General features: G+C 48.0%; 1 protein-coding gene across 1 annotated transcript in view; it reads right to left on the bottom strand.

The window, feature by feature from the left end:
- The window catches only part of LOC146651677 (uncharacterized), a 55,959-nt gene that overhangs the window by 23,882 nt on the left and 9,049 nt on the right, over window positions 1-23,028 (bottom strand). The window lies entirely within an intron of this gene.

Here is a 23,028-nt window from a genome sequence, read left to right as displayed (position 1 = left end):
TAACTCGCTCACCTAGAAACAGTTCTTGATCTTCGTATTTCAGAGCGAAGGTATTTTGTCAGTGTGTGTATCAATATGGGTTTGTGTATGGCACGACAGTGCAGGGGAATGGTTGGTATCAGAATCAGAAAGGGTTTTATTGCCAAATGTTGAGCAGGTTTACAACATTAGGAAATTGCTGCAGTGCTTCAGTGCAAACATACTGTCATAAATTGCGCTTAAATAGACATGAAAAAATAAAAGTAAGATGGGATGTAGTGTGTATGGGATGTAGTGTGGCACAGCGAGGGGTGGCATTCCCCAGACTGGCAGGGCCTGTACTGTACAAAGTCCAGCGGGGTTAAGTGACCCGTGTGCTCGGTAAGATGGCTGGCCCAGGGACTCGTATGTGAGAACCCGAGGGGGTTTCCTGCCCCTGGCGGATCTCCTCACTGTGGCTTCCTGAGAAGTCAGCGGTCGAGCCTCATCACCCTCAGCCATTGTCTCTGGACACTCCTCCGCATCAAGGTGTTCTGGATCAGCAACAGAGCAGTCTGCAGTTTGGTTTTCACCTTGTTCTTGTTCAACTTCTCTTTCAGGAGAAGTGCCTCTGGGTTGCTCTGCCATATCACCTCCTGACTGTGGCATGTATATTTGTTTTCCAGGGACATTCTGGGCTCCTTCAATATTTCTCTGGGACTGACGCATTGGTCTCAGATTCTTTGTTTGGCGTTGAGCCTGTGGTGATACTCTGAGCCAGTACTGCACTCTGGGTGCTTCACTGTCTGAGTTTTCCGAGTTGCTGCTTTCGGGCGTCTCCATCCCGTCATGTCCCACAGCAGGGTCACTCCTTTTCCTTCGAGCCCCTCTGGATGGCAATGGCCCCCTCTGCAGGTCAGGTAAGTCCACAGGTAGATTATTTACCAGGTGTAGAAGGTTTCTGTGAAGTATGCGGGTTTTAGCACCACCTGCCTCAGAGCATACTTTGTAAATGGGACTGTCACCCACTTGTTCCTTGACGACATACACAGTTTGCTCCCAGTAGGGTCTCAATTTTCCAGGTCCTCCCCTCTCACTCATATTACGGACTAGGACCCTGTCACCAGACTGGAGAGTGACTGTGTTCTGTATGTGACGATCATAATACTTCTTACCCCTTGCACTGGAGTACTGGCTGTTCTCAGCTGCAATACGGTAAGCCTCCTTCATCCGTGACGCCCACTTTTTGGCATAACTCTGAGGTGTTTCAGATTGATCTCTGGTTAACAGGCCAAAAATTTGGTCTACTGGGAGGTGGGGGTGCCGACCAAACATGAGGTAGTGGGGTGAAAAGCCTGTGGCCTCATGCCTGGTACAGTTGTAGGCATGCACTATCTGGGGTAGGTGCTCCTTCCAGTTGCTCTTCGCCCTCTCCTCCAGCATCCTTAGCATTTGGAGCAACGTCCTGTTAAATCACTCGGCTGGGTTGCCCTGTGGATGATATGGTGTCGTCCTCGAGTGAGCAACCCCAGCCAGGTGTCGTAGGGCCATGAACAGGTCATTTTCAAATTCTCTGCCCTGGTCATGGTGTAGCCGCCTTGGAAATCCAAACCTGGGGATGAAGTCATTGAATATCTTCTCCGCCGCTGTCCTTCCCGACTTGTTTTTCATGGGGTAGGCCTGAGCAAACCTGGTGAAGTGGTCGATGACTACTAAGATGTACTCGTAGCCCCCCCTACTGGCTTCCAGGTGCATATAGTCCACAGACACCAGTTCAAGCGACGCAGAAGTGGAGATTGATCCCATCGGGGCTCTGATCTGTTTGACCGGCTTCTTTTTCTTAATGCAGGGGCATTTCCATAGTGCTTCACAGTCAATAAAAACATGAGACAGTTAAAACAAACAATAAAAGAGGACAACAAACAATAGGTAACAACACAACAAGCTAAAACAGCCAACTAGACAGAATCAAAAGCCAAAGTAAAAAAATAAGTTTTAAGACGTAATTTAAAAGACTGGATAGACTCGGCAGTGCGAATATGAACGGGGAGGTTATTCCAGAGTCTGGGTGCCACGGATGCAAAGGCCCGGTCGCCTCTCGACTTCATTCGAGTCCTAGGTTGTGCTAGGAGCCTGTGGTTGGACGATCTAAGTGCCCTGTTGGGATTGTATGAATGGAGTAAATCAGAAATATAACTGGGCGCTAAATTATTCAAAATATTAAAAGTGAACAAAAGAATTTTAAAATCTATACGATATTTAACAGGGAGCCAATGTAATTTGGCTAAAATTGGAGTTATGTGTTCATGAATTCTTGTACCTGTTAAAAGACGCGCAGCTGCATTTTGAATTAACTGAAGCCGGCAAAGAGAGGAGTGTTGGAGGCCCGAGTAGAGGGAGTTACAGTCGTCCAATCTGGATGTAATAAATGCGTGGATAAGCTTTTCAAGGTCCTTTAAAGGAAGGAAAGGCTTTGCTTTGGAAATCTGACGCAACTGGTAAAAGCTGTTTTTTACCACAGTGGACACCTGTTTCTCGAGTTTAAAAGAGCCCTCCAGGAACACTCCGAGGTTTCTTACAGTGGACGAAAGATGGCTAGCGAGAGGGCCTAGGGCATCAACTAACTGGTCTAGCGGAGTGTGACTACCAAAGACTATGATTTCGGTCTTATTCTCGTTCAATGTAAGAAAATTATGTGATAACCAAATTTTAACTTCATGCAAACAGTTGAACAGAGGTTGCAAAGAAGCAGACACATCGGATTTCAAAGGTAAATAAATCTGGATATCATCGGCATAACAGTGAAAGGAGATGTTGTATTTACTAAAAATTAATCCCAAGGGCAACATGTACAAAGAGAAAAGAGCAGGACCGAGCGCGGACCCTTGAGGCACACCACAATAAATAGGAGCAGAAGCCGAGGAGTGTTGCCCCATAGCAACAGAGAACGACCTCTCTGAGAGATAGGATTTAAACCAAGATAAAACCGAACCTTTGAGACCAACAACATGTGAATGACCCTCTCTGCCCCAAAATGACCCAGGTCATCATGAAGATGTTTCAGCACTAGGGGGTGATATTGTGTTGGAAGCACAAGCTGTCTCCGCTGTCCTGCCGTGCGATACAGTAGCTGGTTTTCGATATTGAGCTTTCCCCACTCGTGCATCAACTTCCTCACAGGGCCACTGGCTCTCCTTCTGTCGTCATTCGTTATTACTGTTTTTGTTTCTTTCAGTTTGATCAGTTCGCTGATAACAGGATCCCCCCTTTGTGATGTCACCAGATCACTGTGACAGACTGTAAATGGTGATCCGTTCACAGGTGGCTCCGGGCATGTTAAGCTCAAGGCAGCAACATATGCAACGTCCTCTGTCTTTGCTGACTCACAACCCTCCCAGGCAGCATGGACAGCGTCTCCCGTGAGCTCTTCCGTACACTTTGTGAGATAGGTGTCGATGTCAAGTGGAAACCGGGAGAATGTGTCCGCATCTATGTTCACCTTCCCCGGCGTGTACTTGACATCGAACCGAAAATCTGCCAGCTCACCCACCCAGTGGTGGCCCACCGCATTAAGCTTTGCAGTGCTCAGCACATAGGTGAGGGGATTATTGTCCGTATAGACTGTGAAATGGGGTGCATAAAACAGGTAATCCCTGAATTTCTCACATACCGCCCACTTAAGGGCGAGGAACTCCAGTTTCCCTGAGTGCAAGTTATAATTTTTCTCAGCAGGGGACAGAGTTCTCGAGCCATAAGCGATGACCCTCATTCTTCCACCCTGGCACTGATACAACACAGCACCTAGTCCCTCCTTAGAGACATCTGTGTGGAGTACAAACGGGAGTTCAAAGTCTGGATACGCCAACACGGGTGGGGGCGACAGAGTGTCTATCAGCTGCTCTAGTATCCTCTGGTGCTCATCTGTCCACACGATGGGTGTCTTTGATGGCAGCTGGGCCCCCTTTCCCTTCGTGAGCTTTCCACTTGCTACTGCTGGGGCGGTCTTCACATTCAGCAGCTTGTAGATTGGCTTAGCGATGCTAGAGAAGTTTTGGATGTACATTCTGTAATAGCTCAGGAACCCAAGCAGCTTCCTCACCTCACCCACTGTATTGGGTGTTTTCTCTTGCAGCATCAAGAGACGCATCAGTGTCTTTTGGGTCAATCCTGACACCATCAGCTGAGACCAGCCTCCCCACATACCTGACCTCCTGCCGGAACAGCTCACATTTTGTGGGCCGAAGCTTGACACCATGGGCTTTTAGAGACCTCAGGACCTGACATACTCCCTCGACATGCTCGTCAAAAGATTTTGCGTAGCAGAGGATGTCGTCGAGATAAGGGATGCAGCAGCTATCACGCAGGGAATCTAACATCTCCTGCCATGCTGCGTTGAAAAGCGGCTGGGGCATTGGAGAGCCCAAATGGGATCCTCACCCATTCATAGGGACCCCAAGGAGTGATGAATGCTGTCATGTGTCTGGATCCCTCTGCCATGTAGCCCTGGTGATAGGCTTTGCCTTGATCCAGGATAGTGAACCAGCTGTGGCCTCCTAGTGTGTCTATGAGGTCCTGGATGCGAGGCAGTGGGTGGCGGTCTGGTACAGTCTTTTGATTTAAAAGCCTGTAAGTGATACATAATCTCAATGTTCCATCTTTTTTTCTGACACACACGACAGGTGCTGCGTGCGGTGACTTTGACTTAACTATCCACCCTTTGGCAAGCAGATCTTGGATGTATTCTTTAACCTCTTTGTAGAGGGGTTTGGGCACTGCAGCATAGGTTTGCTGTACTGGGATGTTGTCCTTTAAATTTATGGACATTTGCAGGCTTGGAATACACCCTATGTCTTCGTCATCACAAGCAAAAGCTCCTGACTCCTCGTATAGCATTTGTTTCACCTTTCTCTGTTGCTCATCACTTAGGTGACTAACATCCACTGGCAGGTGCCACAGTGTAGTAGGGGGCAGGTCACTCATGGAGCTTGGTGGCGGGTCAGTGTTGCCCCGGGCTTAACTGTGCTTGCTGCTTGGGCTGCCTGTTCCTATTACTCCATCAATGGCTTCAATGGTGCCTAGGACCGTGGAGCTGGGCAGGACCACCGTCTCGGTAGAGTGGTTGGAAACTGGTACCTTCACGAAGGGTCTCTCATCCTGCTGGATTGCCAATAGCCCTTCACCTATACTCAGTGGCAACAGTGGTGTGTCATCTAGGTTAGGTTCAAACAGCACGAGTGGGCTAGAGCCACTAATGTCTAAAGATACTCCACACCTAATATACACTACTTGACCAGGATTAATAGTGGCACCTTTCCTGCCCACCTTTACAGTCGCATTCTGTTCTACTTTTGGTTTGGTCTGTATGAAGCTTACAATAGACTCTGCCTTTGCACTGTTGATCTCTAGGGCACCAGTCAGCAAGGCAAGGCAAGGCAAGGCAAGGCAAGGCAAGGCAAGGCAAGGCAAGGCAAGGCAAGGCAAGTTTATTTGTATAGCACAATTCAACAACAAGGTGATTCAAAGTGCTTTACAGAGACATTAGAAACAAGAACAAATAAAAAGCATGATTTAAAATTGAATAAAACAAGCAAATAAACTAACTAACTAATTAACAAACAAACAAACAAACAAACAAACAACAGTATATAAAATCAAAACAGATAAAATCAGAACAGTAGATAAAATCAGTAGTTAGTGTAAGTTTTGAAATTTAAGCTTAAAGTGTGGATTTGGTGCTTTATTCAAATGCAGCTGAGAACAGGTGAGTCTTCAACCTGGATTTAAATAAACTGAGTGTTTCAGCTGATCTGAGGCTTTCTGGGAGTTTGTTCCAGATATAAGGAGCATAAAAGCTGAATGCAGCTTCTCCGTGTCTGGTTCTGACTCTGGGAACTGATAAAAGACCGGATCCAGATGACCTGAGGGATCTGGATGGTTCATACTGGGTCAGGAGGTCATTGATGTATTTTGGTCCTAAACCATTCAGAGCTTTATAGGCCAGCATCAGAACTTTAAAGTCTATCCTCTGACGGACAGGCAGCCAGTGTAAAGACCTCAGAGCTGGACTGATGTGGTCCACTTTTTTGGTCTTAGTGAGGACTCGAGCAGCAGAGTTCTGAATGAGCTGTAGTTGTCTGACTGATTTTTTAGGTAGACCTGTAAAGATGCTGTTACAGTAATCAAGCCTACTAAAGATGAATGCATGGACTAGTTTTTCCAGGTCCTGTTGAGACATCAGATCTTTTATCCTTGATATATTCTTGAGGTGATAGTAAGCTGACTTTGTTATTGTCTTAATGTGTTTTTCTAAGTTTAGGTCTGCATCCATCACTACACCCAAATTTCTCGCCTGGTTTGTGGTTTTTAGATGTATAGATTGAAGTTCTCTGGTGACCTGTAATCGTTTTTCTTTGGCGCCAAAGACTATTACCTCAGTTTTGTTTTTGTTTAGCTGGAGAAAATTGTGGCACAACCAGTCATTGATTTCCTCAATGCATTTACCAAGAGCCTGTTGGTTGACGCAGGTTGACGAGGATGGACATGATTTTGGGTCTGCTCTCGTTACTCTTGATGAGTTCTTGGATGACATTAAAACCAACCAATGGTCTTTCTAAATCTAGCCGACTAACTAGAAAAGGTACTCTAATGGATAGATCTGGATCATTGTTGCCTTGCAGGTTTACCACCACTTCCATCCACCCATCATATGGCACTGCCTCCCCCGTGACAGCAGTTACACTGAGTTCCTCATCCATTAGTTCACTCAGTGGGCGGATCTCTTTTTCAGGTAGGTACTTGTTCTTCCAGGCGTGGTCTATGATGCTCACATTTGCCCCGGTGTCTAACATGGCAGTTACTGCTTAGCCGTTAATGCTGCATTTCAATAGGGATTTTCGGCCAATCAGTGGGGCAACTTTCTCAGGTGGGGGTAGGTGGTTACCCATCTGTAAGCTCATAGACTGGTGCCTCTTTCCTAACTCTAGTACTGTGGCATCATGGGGCTGGGATTTCTCCCTTGGATTGGTCAGCAGTTGCCCCTCAGCCCAGACTGGCACTCGTTTCCCGACTGCATATTCCTTTTCAAGCAGCCAATAGCACGATGGCCTACTTCTCCACACGAAAAGCAGTGGTTACAGCTTGGCCTGCCTTGGGCTACACACTGTGGACACCCATATGATCTTTGTGTCTTTCTGTCCGATTTGGTCTTGTCAGAGGCACTCTGTTGGACAATTTGATGGGCAGCCCCAGGCACCAGGGCTGGAGTAGTGAGCTTTCTCAGTGTCTCCATGGCCTCCATTAGAGCCTCGACCTGAGCACTCAGTCTCTGAATTACATTGTCTTTACCTTTGACTCTAGTCTCGCCCACAACGCCGGTCATTCCCTCTGGCTCTGCAACTGTGCTGTGGGCTTGTGTGAACTTCCGGCTGGTGCTACGCCCCAGTCTGCGTTTTCTCTCGTTGTCCTCCATCGTGGTCTGGATAACCTGTCTTAAGAGAGCTTCATCAGAAACAGTGGGGTCAGCCAGGAGCGGCTTCAGGTCCCGCCTGAGGTCCTCGTGCCTTTCTCCCATGCCTTGATAAACTGCGTTCAGGAACACGCCCTGGAGTGTGGAGGCATCATACTTTATGACTGAACTTGCCTGCTTGGATGTTAACGTTATTCTCTGTTTCAGTCCGATCATGCGATACAGGAATTGCTGTGGAGATTCGTTCTCGTGTTGTTTAGCACACATCAGTTCCTGAAAGAGCTCGGTGCTGGTTTTCTCTCTCAAATGGGACTGTAGGAAACTTTTCAGTTCTGTAACTGTCAGGTCTTCCTTGTTCACAAGCATGTCTTTAAAGTTTCAGCCCTTGATTACGCGTAGGACTCCTCTAATTATGTCGTCATCTGTGTGTTGTTCCCTGCGACCATCATCAATCTGTTTACAGATACTGTTAAAACTAATGTCCGATGCAGTATCAGTTATGCGACCTCTCACAACGAACGTAAGATGGTCAACACCTTGGAGACGTTTGCATCGGCTGTGAAGGCTCAAAGCAACAACATTGAGCGTATGAGGGGATACATCAGAGAGAGGCCTGCTCAAAATGGGACCCTTGAGCGACAGTTGGAAGACATCGCGGAACGGATCACTGCAGCTGTGAGGTCTCAGAATCAAAAGAATGACAACACCATGGAACAGAAGTTTGATACCATCATGGGGAGGCTCGCGGCTCTCCAACGGGAGATCGAGAGGCCAGTGTCGGAGTGTTAGGGCAGCCTGAAAATTCTCCTGGGCTGCTCGCATGGAAATTTACAAAATCAACATCGAGATTGCGGACCCCCATAACGGCGCCAGCTGCAGGCCCAAGGCTGGAGCCGAACAATCACTCCCTGATAACGACTGTGTTACGGCTATTCTTCCCGTCCCATGCAAGGACACCTGGATTGGCTGGAGGACTGTTTACTTAGCCTGATAGGCCGAAGGACACTGTCTCAGCTAAACTATGGACACACACACACACACACTTACACTGATATGCACACTGATCCCCCCTCCCTTTCCAACGCCTTCGATGCTTGTCTCCTCCCGGGGAAGATGGCAGTCGACTGGACCAGCGCAGATGCTGCAGGACCGGATGCGCTGTCTACACCGGCTCTCTCTTACCCTTTACCCGCCCCTGTTGCTTGTCTTGTGTTTCTATGGTGTGTTGATAGTCATGTGCTTTTTGTGCTGAGGTGTTTTTTCTGTTATCAAACTGTTCTCCCACTAGGAGCTCAGTCTGAGTGGAGTTTTTTTCTCCTCCTCTTACCTCATGTAGTGTATATTCGTTGTTTTTTCCTATCAGCCGACCTCTCTGACATGTCTCCCCAATGTGATGTTTGTGTAAAGTTGGTCAGAAGGTTCCTTTGTAAGTGCGCATGCGCCATTAGCGTGCTGCCTGCTGTAACCCTAATTTCCCTCGGGATTAATAAAGTATTCTGATTCTGATTCTGATTTGCCCACCATGTATTTTGAATTCCTTCCTCTGTAACAGGGGCAGGTCGCGAAGGGCAATCACACTCTCGTGGGCTGGGGTAGGCAGTGCTCCCGCAGCCATGTGGTGTTGCTGGGGAATCAGTGGATGTCTGATGTCAGTTGGTGGTGAGTTAGTGGCACGAGGCCCGCTGATGTGACCGCAGCTACCCGTCCTACACTGTGGTCCCTCTGGTTCAGGTGCGTTGATGCTGTGTCTGTGAGATTTGTTCTGCCCCTCCCCTGAATCTGTGAGCAGTTGGTGTATGTCAAAGTTGGGGGTTGCCACTTCGGGAGTGTAGCCACCCATGGGAGATATATAGTGGGGCAAAAAAGTATTTAGTCAGCCACCGATTGTGCAAGTTCCCCCACCTAAAATGATGACAGAGGTCAGTAATTTGCACCAGAGGTACACTTCAACTGTGAGAGACAGAATGTGAAAAAAAAATCCATGAATCCACATGTGTCTGCACATATACTTGGCCAATAAACACGATTCTGGTAGGATTTGTAAAGAATTTATTCGTAAATCAGGGTGGAAAATAAGTATGCAGACATTGCACCCATACGTGCCTGGATGGAGGCCAGCAGTGAGCGTCCTCAATGGACTATTGTTTCACCATGCAGCCCGGCCACTAAGACACACTGGGCTCAATGGAAACGGCTCTACTTCAGAAATGGAGTTCTGGTCCGTTGCTTCTACTGCCTTGACGAGACCCAGTTCTTCCAAATCATACTGCCACGCAAGCTACAACCAGAAGTGATGAGCCTGATGCACAAAGGGCCAGTGGGCGGACATTTTGGTGTCAAGAGGACTGTGGCCAGACTACGAACCCGATTCTGTCATGAATCGCTGTGCGGCAGGCAGGAGTTGGACCCAAAATGCAGGCACTCAGGCACGAGGTTTAAACACAAAGAACTCAGCTTTATTCGCTGGCAGGAGAAAGTCATACAAAGAAAACTAAACTGGAACTCACAAACTAAACCCACAGAGAGACACAGGGAGATCCGCACAGCATGAGGGACGACGCGACACTGACTCAGAGAAACACAGGGTTTAAATACACTGGGAAGTAACGAGGGGAATGAGACACAGAAGGAGGGCACAGCTGGGAGAAATCAGGACTGACGAGACAAGCAAAGCAGGACGCATTCACATAAGACACGGACCATCAAAGTAAAACAGGAAGTTTCACACAGAGACACGAACTTGACACAGTGGAGACAGCAACTAAGAAACACAGAGACATAAACCATAAGGCAGAGGACTCTAAGAACCGAGAGACACAGAGGGGAACTCAAACATGCAGACACAGACTACACAGAACAGAGGGGACACAGAGAAACATGAAGGGCAAGGGATCGAAACTAGAAACCATAGAATAACTCACACAAGTACAATAATACAAACATCACAAAGAACTAAAAACGCTGGGTCAGGAGACCCAGGACCGTGACAGATTCTATTGGTATCACATGAGGGAAGACGTTGCTCTTTGGTGCCGTACTTGTACCAGCTGTGCATCCAGAGCCCGACCCCAGAAGACACCACAAGCTCCGATGGGAACTGTCCGGATAGGAGCCCCAATGGAGCGCATTGCGCTGGACATTATGGGACCACTGAATGAGAGCGCAGAAACCGATATGTGCTTGTGATACAAGACTACTTTACAAAGTGGACTGAAGCCTTTCCTATCCCAGATGAATGGGCTGCAACTGTTGCTGAGGTTGTTGCATCTGAGTGGGTGTGCCGCTACGGGATACCTCAAGCAGTGCACAGTGACCAGGGACGCAATTTTGAATCTGAGGTGTTCCAGGGGGTGTGCAGTTTGTTTGGCATAGACAAGACTCACACAACACCATTCAGACCCCAGTCAGATGGCCAGGTTGAACGTTTCAATGCCACTCTCCAAAAGATCCTGGCCTCCACAGCAGAACGTTGTCATTGGGACTGGGACCTGATGATCCCGTACGCTGTTATGGCCTACAGGGCGACCAAGCACAGTGCTACAGGTTTCACCCCAAACTTCATGATGTTTGGTCGAGAACTGAGTGAGCCAGTGGACCTTGTTGCAGGTTTACCTCCCGATCCAGACAACCAACCCTCAGCTCCAGAGTATGTGCAGCAAATGCTTCAGCGGCTGGAGCTGGCTCACCTCATCGTCAGGGAAGCCCTGTGTGAGTCAGTCACGCGCGCAAAGAGACAATATGACAAGAACTGTTGCCACACACAGTACAAGACTGGAGATCCTGTGTGGTATCTCATCAAAGGAACATGTCACATCAAGAACAAGGTCAAAAATTTCCTCCCATCGTATGAAGGACCATTCTTTGTCCTGGGGCAATTGGATGACCTAGTTTATCGGATCCAGAAGAACCCAAGATCTAAAATGAAAGTTGTCCACCATGACCAGCTAAAGCATTATCGCTGCTGTGAGCCCCTGGACAATACCTGGGTCCTTGATCAAGCTCATCAGTGGTCACCTACAGAGGTCCCACCAGCTTTAGAGGATGACCCAGCAGACCGTGATCTGGGTCTGCACAGTCTGTTCTCTACAGACACTGGCAATGGTCCCAGCTTCTCTCTGTCTCAGTTGCAGCTGATCCCACTCTGGTTGTGCTTGTCCCATCGTCTCCTTCCCATGTAGACCATGAGAATGGTGGGGGTGTGGTGGGTGTGGTGGGTGAGCCAGACCATCTGGGCCAACAGTTTCAGTGACCAACTCGTCGGCGCAGAGCACCAGACCGGTATGGGGTGTGGGTTACTTAGCTTGGTTTATCTACCATGGACAGTTTCAAGTAGGACTGAAGATTCAGTTCAAGTTTAAATCGTTTCAGCTTCCTACAGTGTTAGCTACAATGGTTTAAGAGAGCTATGTTTTTCATTGTGCCAGTGTTTACATTAAAAAAGGGGGAGTAAAGTATCTGAAGAACCTACGGGGTTATGTACATGCATTTGTATTTGTGCCTTCCAAGATGCTAGGATAAGTTAGTTATTCTTATTATATATAGTCGCCATGTAATAGTTACAGTTGTGTAATTTCTTTTCTACTTTACAGCACTTGAAATGTTTTATTTTGTGCATTACAATTCTGGAGTGGAACTATTGTTTAATTGCCATCCAGAGTGGGGGTAGTGTTGCAGGAACTGCCAGCTTGTGTGTGGCTGGGTGCTGTGTGAGGCGTGTATGCGATGTGTGTGAGAGCATGCGTGTGAGGAAACGCGGTAAGCGAAAAAGAATGTCACGGGTAGAGGCGGTGACCGAGAGCAGCGTTCTAACGGGCTACAGCCTATGCAGTGTGTTTTGAAATGTGCAGTGCCGTTATTAAAGCTGTCACGGTCCTGGGTCTCCTGACCCAGCGTTTTTAGTTCTTTGTGGTTTTTGTATTATTGTACTTATGTGTGTGATTTATTCTATGGCTTCTAGTTTTGATCCCTTGCCCTTCATGTCTCTCTGTGTCCCCTCTGTTCTGTGTAATTGTGTGTCTTTGCATGTTTGAGTTTGTTTTCTGTCACTCTGCATTGTGCATTATGTTCTCATGGTTGGTCTTTTGTTACTCCCTCTAGTCTAGTTTCTTGTGTTCCAAGCTGAGTATTTCCCTCCGCGTATTTTGGTTCTTAGAGTCCTCTGCCTTATGGTTTATGTCTCTGTGTTTCTTAGTTGCTGTCTCCACTGTGTCATGTTCGCGTCTCTGTGTGATCCTTCCTGTTTTACTTTGAAGGTCCGTGTCTTATGTGAATGTGTCCTGCTTTGCTTGTCTCGTCAGTCCTGATTTCTCCCAGCTGTGCCCTCCTTCTGTGTCTCATTCCCCTCGTTACTCCCCAGTGTATTTAAACCCTGTGTTTCTCTGAGTCAGTGTCGCGTCGTCCCTCATGCTGTGTGTGATTCTCCCCGTGTTTTCTGGTATGTGTTACAATTGGCTTCTCCCAGTTTAGTTTTGTATTGCTTTTGTATCACCGTTATCTTTTGTCACCTTTTTGTCAGCATTAAAGCTTCATTTTGAGTTCAGTCCTGTTTTCCCGTGAGTTTGCGTTTGGGTCCTATTTTCCTGTCTGCCACACCGTTACATGACAAAAGCCTCATCTCTTCAGTACTCCTGAGTGTCTCGGCTGATTTCTGCCTACCCCACTACTCCGCAAAAGTGAAGGGAGTTAACCCAGAAGGAGGACAAAACTTCGGCCCTGGAGTAAGCATCTCCCCTTGCGTATTCCGACCATGGTCAGGGGACCGACGGCGAGGAATGGCTAAAAAAGGTAAGACCTCCTCCTGTCCTCCTCCCGATCTCCTCCTGACCACTCCAGTTAGCTCCTCCTGATCTTCTCCTGACCTCCTCCTGTCCTTCTCCAGACCTCCTCCTGTCCCAGACCTCCTCTGTCCTTCTCCAGACCTCCTCCTGTCCCAGACCTCCTCTGTCCTCCTCCAGACCTCCTCCTGACATCCTCCTGTCCCAGACCTCCTCTGTCCTCCTCCTGACCTCCTCCTGTCCCAGACCTCCTCCTGTCGTCCTCCTGTCGTCCTCCTGTCTCAGACCTCCTCTGTCCTTCTCCAGACCTCCTCCTGTCGTCCTCCTGTCCCAGACCTCCTCTGTCCTCCTCCTGACCTCCTCCAGACCTCCTCCTGACATCCTCCTGTCGTCCTCCTGTCCCAGACCTCCTCTGTCCTTCTCCAGACCTCCTCCTGTCGTCCTCCTGTCCCAGACCTCCTCTGTCCTCCTCCTGACCTCCTCCAGACCTCCTCCTGACCTCCTCCAGACCTCCTCCTGACATCCTCCTGTCGTCCTCCTGTCCCAGACCTCCTCTGTCCTCCTCCTGTCCCTGTCGTCCTCCTGTCGTCCTCCTGTCCCAGACCTCCTCTGTCCTCCTGACCTCCTCCTGTCGTCCTCCTGTCCCAGACCTCCTCTGTCCTTCTCCAGACCTCCTCCTGTCCTCCACCCGATCTCCTCCTGACCCCCTCCAGTTAGCTCCTCCTGATCTTCTCCTGACCTCCTCCAGACCTCCTCCCGTCGTCCTCCTGTCCCAGACCTCCTCTGTCCTCCTCCTGACCTCCTCCTGTCGTCCTCCTGTCCCAGACCTCCTCTGTCCTTCTCCAGACCTCCTCCTGTCCTCCTCCCGATCTCCACCTGACCCCCTCCAGTTAGCTCCTCCTGATCTTCTCCTGACCTCCTCCAGACCTCCTCCTGTCGTCCTCCTGTTCCAGACCTCCTCCTGTCCTCCTCCTGACCTCCTCCTGTCCTCCTCCGGACCTCCTCTGTCCTCCTCCTGACCTCCTCCAGACCTCCTCCTGTCGTCCTCCTGTCCCAGACCACCTCCTGTCGTCTTCCTGACCTCCTCCTATCCTCCTCCTGTTCCAGACCTCCTCCTGTCCTCCTCCTAACCTCCTCCTGACCTCCTCCTGTCATCTTTCTTACCTCCTCCTATCCTCCTCCTAACCTTCTCCTGTTCCAGACCTCCTCCTGTCCTCCTCCTGACCTCCTCCTGTCCTCCTCCGGACCTCCTCTGTCCTCCTCCTGACCTCCTCCAGACCTCCTCCTGTCGTCCTCCTGTCCCAGACCACCTCCTGTCGTCTTCCTGACCTCCTCCTATCCTCCTCCTGTTCCAGACCTCCTCCTGTCCTCCTCCTAACCTCCTCCTGACCTCCTCCTGTCATCTTTCTTACCTCCTCCTATCCTCCTCCTAACCTTCTCCTGTTCCAGACCTCCTCCTGTCCTCCTCCTAACCTCCTCCTATCCTCCTCCTATCCTCCTCCTGTCCCAGACCTCCTCCTGTCCTCCTCCTAACCTCCTCCTGACCTCCTCCTGTCATCTTTCTTACCTCCTCCTATCCTCCTCCTAACCTTCTCCTGTTCCAGACCTCCTCCTGTCCTCCTCCTAACCTCCTCCTATCCTCCTCCTAACCTTCTCCTGTTCCAGACCTCCTCCTGTCCTCCTCCTAACCTCCTCCTGACCTCCTCCTGACCTCCTCTTCTCGTCTTCCTGACCTCCTCCAGATCTTCTCCTGACCTCTTCCTGTCCTCCTCCCAATCTCCTCCTGACCTTCTCCAGACCTCCTCCTGTCCTTCTCCTGTCCTCCACCTGACCTTCTGACCTCCTCCAGACCTTCTCCTCCTGTCGTCCTCCTATCCTCCTCCAGACCTCTTCCTGTCCTCCTCCTGACCTCCTCCTGTCCCAGACCTCCTCCTGACCTCCTCCTGACCTCCTCCTGTCCCAGACCTCCTCCTGTCCTCCTCCCAATCTCCTCCTGACCTCCTCCTGACCTCCTCCCATCGTCCTCCTTACCTCCTCCTGTCCTCCCCCTCTCCTCCTCCTGTCTCTCTTCAGTAAAAACGTCTTCCTGACCATTGCTGATGAGGTTTCAGTCGACGATCAGCTGATCACCGTCAGGTCTTTGCTCCTACTATCCTGTCGTCCTCCTATCCTCCTCCTATCCTCCTCCTAACCTTCTCCTGTTCCAGACCTCCTCCTGTCCTCCTCCTAACCTCCTCCTGACCTCCTCCTGACCTCCTCTTCTCGTCTTCCTGACCTCCTCCAGATCTTCTCCTGACCTCTTCCTGTCCTCCTCCCAACCTCCTCCTGACCTTCTCCAGACCTCCTCCTGTCCTTCTCCTGTCCTCCACCTGACCTTCTGACCTCCTCCAGACCTTCTCCTCCTGTCGTCCTCCTATCCTCCTCCAGACCTCTTCCTGTCCTCCTCCTGTCCTCTTCCTGACCTCCTCCTGTCCCAGACCTCCTCCTGACCTCCTCCTGACCTCCTCCTGTCCCAGACCTCCTCCTGTCCTCCTCCCAATCTCCTCCTGACCTCCTCCTGACCTCCTCCCATCGTCCTCCTTACCTCCTCCTGTCCTCCCCCTCTCCTCCTCCTGTCCTCCTCCTGTCTCTCTTCAGTAAAAACGTCTTCCTGACCATTGCTGATGAGGTTTCAGTCGACGATCAGCTGATCACCGTCAGGTCTTTGCTCCTACTATCCTGTCGTCCTCCTATCCTCCTCCAGACCTCCTGTCCTCCTCCTGACCTCCTCCTGTCGACCGTCAGGTGTTTGCTCCCCGTCTGACGTGACTGTCAGATACACACTGCACACCACGCTGAGATCAGGTAAGTTTCCAGCTAACAGCTGTTGGTGCCACTATTTCAGGTCAAACTGTGTTTTTTCATTTTTTTGTAGATTTAGCAAAAGAAGCAAATGACGTGTTTTGTGAGAGGCGAGCGAACACAACGAGCCTGAAGATCCGTTTTAAAATGAAAATTGAAATGTTGCGTGTTCATCTAGTTCATCCCTGGAGTTAGAGGCTCACCTTGGCTCATCTCGGCTTCACCTCGGCTTTACGAGCAAACTGAGCTCGGTGTTACGGTCGAAGCGCTGAACAGACCTTTGTGGGCTGTGAGCGCTTCATCTGCTCGCGTGGCCTTTGCGTGTTTCCTAGCAGTGGAAACGTAGCTGAATCACATTAAAAGAAGTGCGGTGTGACAGAGAGCTGGGCACGGCGCCGTGTTTTGGAAAAAACTGTTGGTGAGCACCCAAACCCTCCATGAAGAAAATACTCAGATGAATTCAAGGTTTCACAAACTAAAGGTGACGACGAGTCACACGGCACTCGACGACACGTTAACAGGAGCTCATCTTTAAAATAAGCCCGGGATTCATTCATGCTCATAAACCACACGACCTTTAGATCCCAGCAAACAGGTGGTTACAGATAAATAATCACGTGAGAAGACGAGATAACGACTCACAGCAGGTAACAGAGAAGACTTCCTGATGCGAAGTGTTTCCCTGTGCAGGACAGCCTCTGCTCTGAGACTCACGTCACCAAGTCTCCATAGCAACTTCAGCCAAGACGCCAACACAGACATATATCAGCAAACACCGCAGAACGACAACACCAAGAATAAACCCAGATGAACATTTCTACACTGGGTTCAAAGCCAAACTGAACCAGCGGCTCCTCAGGCCACATTTTTAAATATTCACCAGTTTTTTATGTGATAACATTTCCTGTGCACAGAGGAAGCAGCCGCTGGCCGGCGTTCTGCTGCTTCGGGTTGTGATAAACTCAGAAGAACAATGAGCCGAGAACCCTACCCTGGGGTACACCGGAGTCCCGGATACACGGCGAAGACGTTCAACTTTCAGATAAACAACACTCACTCACAACACCACAGAAACGCTGCTCTGCTTTCACCTCAGAGGGGTGGCCAACGTTTGAGTGCAGGCTCGAGGTCAAAGCAGAAAATAAAGCCAAACTTAAAAGCAGCTTTTGAACACTGCACGGAGAGCGGGCCGGGGTCGGGGTCTTCCTGCGTTCCAGCTCTGAGCTCTCAGCCCTGATATGAAAACATTACTTTGATCATGAAGCGTCTGAAATGTGACCAGAGGGACGTGAGACACTGTGAAACTGAATCACTGTGAGATCTCTGTGGACAAACATTACACTTCAGTCTGGTGAGCGCTTTAAACATGGACGGCTCGTGCCGATGCAGGAGTATTAAAAGTTGTTTGCTGGCATCTCCACACCAGGAATAACACGGCACGTTATGAACGGAGCGATTAGCGGCTCGGTGACCGAGCAGCCGAGCGGGTCTCAGCGCTGCTGTGACTGGGAGCAAATGGGATTTCACTGCGGTACGAGCTGTCAAAACATGGCTGTGTTTCACCTCTCGAAGCACATCCTGCCTGCACGCTCTGACTGTGTGCGCGAGCTCTTTAGCAGCGTCCTGAGTCTGTGCAGCTGTCTCTCTTTGTTTGTACAACCGCAGCTCTGGCAGAGTTTCCACCTGCTGCTGTTTCTTCCTGTGTCTTTACTCAGAAAACGCTGAGCGCTCGCCGCTCGACCACAAACAGCAAACAGCACGTTAACTGTTTGGCCTGCGACTCCAGCTGTAGCAGAGAGCCCGACCCTGGGCGATTCCACCACATTAGAGTCCTGTTAAAGCATCTGATGGTGTAATCTGCACTCAGATTTATGCTTCACACGCATCAAAGGATGTGAGATGACAGAGATGTGAAACCACAGAAAGAAAGAACTCTTCACACGTTCCCACTCGTGTTCTCTGCAGATCAACGGGAATATTTCTGCTGAGATCGTTCTGGTGCTTTAGACACGCGGATCTGTTCGCGTGGAAAACACTTTGCTGTGATGAAGCAATGAGAAGTGACAGGAGTGAGACTGAAACTACGTGACTATCACAGCACGATCGTATCACGTTCTCATGAACCAGCGTCCTCGAGTTCGCTTCAAAGGCTCAAACTCAGGACCTCTGACCCGTTTGCTGCTGGATGCTGAAGGGTCAGGTCCAGTTAGCGGTGCGGGTACAGGATGGAAACTTTATTTTATAACTGAAAACAACTGAACTTTCAAAATAAGAGCCACTTGTCACACGCATCGCGATGGCGTTCTTTGAAACTGTGAAACAACAACAAAGGTCGAACATCAGACACGAGCGCTGACGACTGAAACCTGAAGGAATCAGATGCTAGAATAAATCGTCTTCCTTTGGTGACGTGTTCAGCGTGTGATGCTCTGACTCTGAACTTACCAGAACCGACGGCTCAGACAGATGAACCCGGTCGAGATCAGCATGAAGATGCAGAACGTGACGATGATCACCAACGAGCACAACATTTAGAGATGAACATCAACATGAACAACATCATTGTTCTAACAATATAATATCATGTTATTACAATATACACAACTATCACGTTCGTACAATATAAATATTATATTGCACGAACATGAAAGGTATATTGTTAGAACAATAAACTTTTCACGTTCTAACATGATACAGCTCTATTTTCCTTTTGCCTGGGTGCCAGCTCTACGCTTACGTACTCAGATGAGCTTGCCTCATCCTACAAGTTGTGCCTCCATCTCTTGTGTCCAGATCACACGCTGCACTGCCGTGCTGCTCCACCTTTTCTCTTTCATTTCTGTGTTTGTGCGTGCGCAGTGTGAGAGGCTGCGTTGAGGGGCGACAGGATTTCAAACAGGTTTGATTATCTTGCGACCAAACGATTGATGATTGGGAGCTGGTCGTGAGGTGTTAACTGCTCATTACCCCATGTATACTACACGATGCACGACACACGATGAAGGCAAAACACTGGCCGATCCCCAAAACTGTTGCGCGACTGAAAAATCGGCTCAAAATGGGCCAAAAATCGCACAGTGTATGGGCAGCTTTTGGAGGCTAGCTCCAAACAAACATCTGCAGCTTGGCAGTGTTTACAGCACTATAATGACCAGACCTAATTCTTTTGAAAACCTTACATCTTTCCACAGGTCTCCACTTCATCAGACATCACCTAGACTCAGAGCTGGATGAGGCCAGCACAAACAGCAGCCTAACCGACGAAGATGATGGATCCATGGGGTCAGGAAAGCCAGAAGCAGGGGAGCTGGAGAGGTACCTTTCATGTCCATTCACTGGAGGTGTGGCTCTATTACATGGCGTTCCTCACATCAAGAAGCTGTTGATCAAAATCAATACAGCTTCCTGCAATTGGAGCTTGTGAAGGACTTCTCAGTCATGCAGGACTCGTGTTCACTGCTGAACAGTCACAGCTTCACAGAAAGAACCTTGAGAGCAAACTGCTGCTGAAGCTTAACCATCACCTCACTGAGTGAAGAAATGGCACATTTTTGCTAAATATGCAGAAATAGATGCACACCCATACAACTTATGGTAAACTGAGCTGCCTTGTATGAACATATGTTGAAGATGCCTCGTTCTAATGTTTTCTCTGAGGCTGCTGCTGTTTATATATTTATATTATTTACTGTAGGTTTTGGTGAAAAAAGCTTTATGTTGTGAAAAACTGAAATCTGGAAATTAGAATAGTTAATTGTGCCTCTGAGGCTGTATCTGAGGCTGAGACCACGGGACTGTAAACATGATTGTTGGGCTTCATTTCTGTACTGAACAGTCATTTAAGATTAGTTAGTAAATAACAATTAGCTGATGTTGTTCATGAGACTAAAATCATCTCACTGTGGTAATGTAAATATAATATGGCCAATATTATAGTATTGTCAGATTATTATGATATATATATATATATATACAGTGTTGGGGAGTAACGGAATACATGTACCGCTGTTACGTATTTAAAATACAAAATATGAGTAACTGTATTCGTTACAGTTACCGTTTAAAAAGGTGGTATTCAGAATACAGTTACTTTGTTGAAATAAATGGATTACACTGCAGTACTTTCCTGTTTCATCTTGTCGCGGGTCAGGACTGTTTGGGTTTTGTTTGACAGCTACGTTCTGTCGTTCCAGGCGGCAGCGTTACGGTTGCCATGGTTACAGTCAAGGCTGGACTGGGACAAAAAATCGGCCCGGGCAGTTTGACTAGAGACCGGCCCACCAGGATAAAGATTGAAAATGTGACGTCATTCAGGGGTAAAACCGCAAAGGATTCTGGGAACTTGTGGCAAGAGGTACTAGCGCACGCAGGCTTTCAATTGAACTCAGTCACACAGCGATAAAAAGAAACCCAAAAAATGGCAAGAAGCTGTTGTATTATTAACTGCAATAGCCGGTCGCATGACAGCCACGGGAAGCCGACGGGTAAAGAGAGTGTTTTTATCGGATTAAGTCGTTGAAGAGAAAATTTTTAAGCCATGTTTCCGAAGTAAGAGCCGACGGATGGTCTGGATGTACCAAATATAACGTCTCAGAACACTCCAGCTCACAGGTTAGTCTGCTCCAAGCATTCCCACAAAGGTCAGAGTTTTGTAGTAGTTAATACGTCATTTTTCTTAACATAATTAGTGATATAGGTTACAAGCAAGTCTGGCGCTGAACAGAAATTGTCGCGCTATGCTCCTTTGTTCATTGTGCATAAATAGTGAATTGTCCTGACACAATATTGCGTTTCGCTTCTGTTATTATGGTACATTGACAAAAACATGTACTTTTATTCACAGGATAAAACAGGTTTTTTGTATCACTAATTGCCCAGTACGATTACAGCATACAATATTATTGTCACTGCTACATTTCTGTGATGCTACCAGAAATTATTTCCACTGCTAATTAATTACCATTGAGCTCAAAGGTCCTATTAATAAACTGTTAACGAATGTGTATTTATGAAGACGATTTGTGAGACTGGTAAACTTATGATACGTACGATGGTCTTTCGTTCTACACGGTGCATTTCAAGGTCCTGCACCCATCCGTCGGTAAACTGTACCTGGGCTTGTTGCAGTGACCTGAAGTTACTAAACTTCATGAGTGTATGCACTCACTCCAAGAACCGTGTAATTATAAATCTGAGCGTGGTGAAAGTTGGGCAGCACGCTGTGTGCTCGTGAGGGTCTAACCCATGCCTATTCAACTACGAAGTTAGTTGGGCCAGATTTTCAAACCGAGGAATTTATCTGGGCCAGATATTTTTTTTGAAGCCAGTAAGCAGCAGATCATGATCAATTTCAAACCCAAACAACTGTACTGAAAAACAAGTATTTTTTTTATTCCTTTTCCCCTATAAATCTGGTGGTGACCTCTCACAAATGCACACCAAAAGGTCCATTTAAAAAAAAGGGAGCTATAACTAAACTATTTTTTGCACATTTGAAATAATAATAATAATAACAAAAACATTTTGATAATTCCCTTTCAAATTAAAATAAATATTTCGCTGACCACTCACTTTTCCTGCCATGGATGGAGCCCCATCGGTCACAAGTATACAGACACGCTTCATATCCAGACCATTTTCCTCAAAAAGAGCTTAAATCTTCTCAAACATCATTTTGCCAGCTGTGTGTCCCTCTAACGGTAGTAAGCCGAGCAATTTCCCATCCAAAAAAGGACATATACGCATTATCAGTTCTGTCTGTGATCTCCTGCTATAGACATTACATCAGTTTTCTTCAGGTCATCTAACAGCATTTCAAACTCGTCTGACGCCAGAACTTCAACTCTACGAATATTTGAACTGTCCTACAGGGGTACGTTTTTAATAGCAGATGTCACACTCACTTTTCACCGTATCCACCACGGCCAGCATGCAGTATTTCATTGTTTCAGAATCTGTGAAAGGCCTTTTCTTCTTCGCCAAGAAGCAAACACGAAGGGAAGATGCTGCAGCTCTCTCTTGGGCTGTACAGGACCCTCACCATGGTAGTACAACTCCGGTTGTAAGATTATTAAACTCGGTAAAATGAATAAGTATTTGTCAGTCCAGGCAGGGTTAAACCGACAGTTTTCATTGTCAATTTTGCGCTTTTGGAGTGAGAGAGACATGCTGTTGTCGCATCATATATTACGATGATTGTTTAATATGTTTACATCACGGTGCATTGTGGGTTAAATATTGCTAGGCTACTAGGAGTGTTGCATTCACAGTCTACACTACGCTGTAGGAATTTTTAATTTTTTTTTTAAATTAATTAACAAATTCATTTTTTGCGTTTTCTCTGTGTTTCTGTCAGGACCACAGGCAGGGCCACTCGCAGGTTGCTTCTGGGCCGCATTTGGCCCGCGGGCCGCCATTTGAATAGGCTTGGTCTAACCCTTTCACTCCTTTGATTTTTTTCTTGTATCTTTTCTTTGTCTTTTCGTCGAGTCTGTCTTTGTACGGACCGGCATTGTTCTCCTTTTGTTTTGTACATTCCTTTTTTTGTGCGTCAAAGAAAAAACCAGAAGGCATTGGAACCGGAGAATGAACGTTTTGCGGTGCTGCAAATGCTTGCATTTGATGCGGTACTTGGATTGTTTTGCCACGAGTTCCCGGCATGCAATGCGCGAAAATCACGTGATTGCTAAACAAGGGGGAGGGTGCATCCGGCCTCCTCGGCTGTAATTGGTCCAGCCCAGAGTCGATCATGACCAATTGGCCAATCCAACACCTTTCATTATATATCCAGTCGCCTCTTTGTCACTTCGGAAACATGGCTCGAACAATTTCTCTTCAACGACGTAATCCGATAACAACCGATCTCTTTACCCGTCGGCTTTCCGTGGCTGTCATGCGACCGGCTATTGCAGTTGATAATACAACAGCTTCTTGCCATTTTTTGTGTTTCTTTTTATCGCTGTGTAACTGAGTTCAATTGAAAGCCTTCCT

This window comes from Rhamphochromis longiceps, linkage group LG16 (assembly GCF_057381845.1).
Source record: "Rhamphochromis longiceps isolate RC_006_pf linkage group LG16, R_longiceps_female_GT1.1, whole genome shotgun sequence".
Classification (NCBI taxonomy): Eukaryota; Metazoa; Chordata; class Actinopteri; order Cichliformes; family Cichlidae; genus Rhamphochromis; species Rhamphochromis longiceps.
The sequence above is the reverse complement of the archived record's forward strand: the minus strand, read 5'-3'. Positions and strand labels throughout refer to the sequence as shown.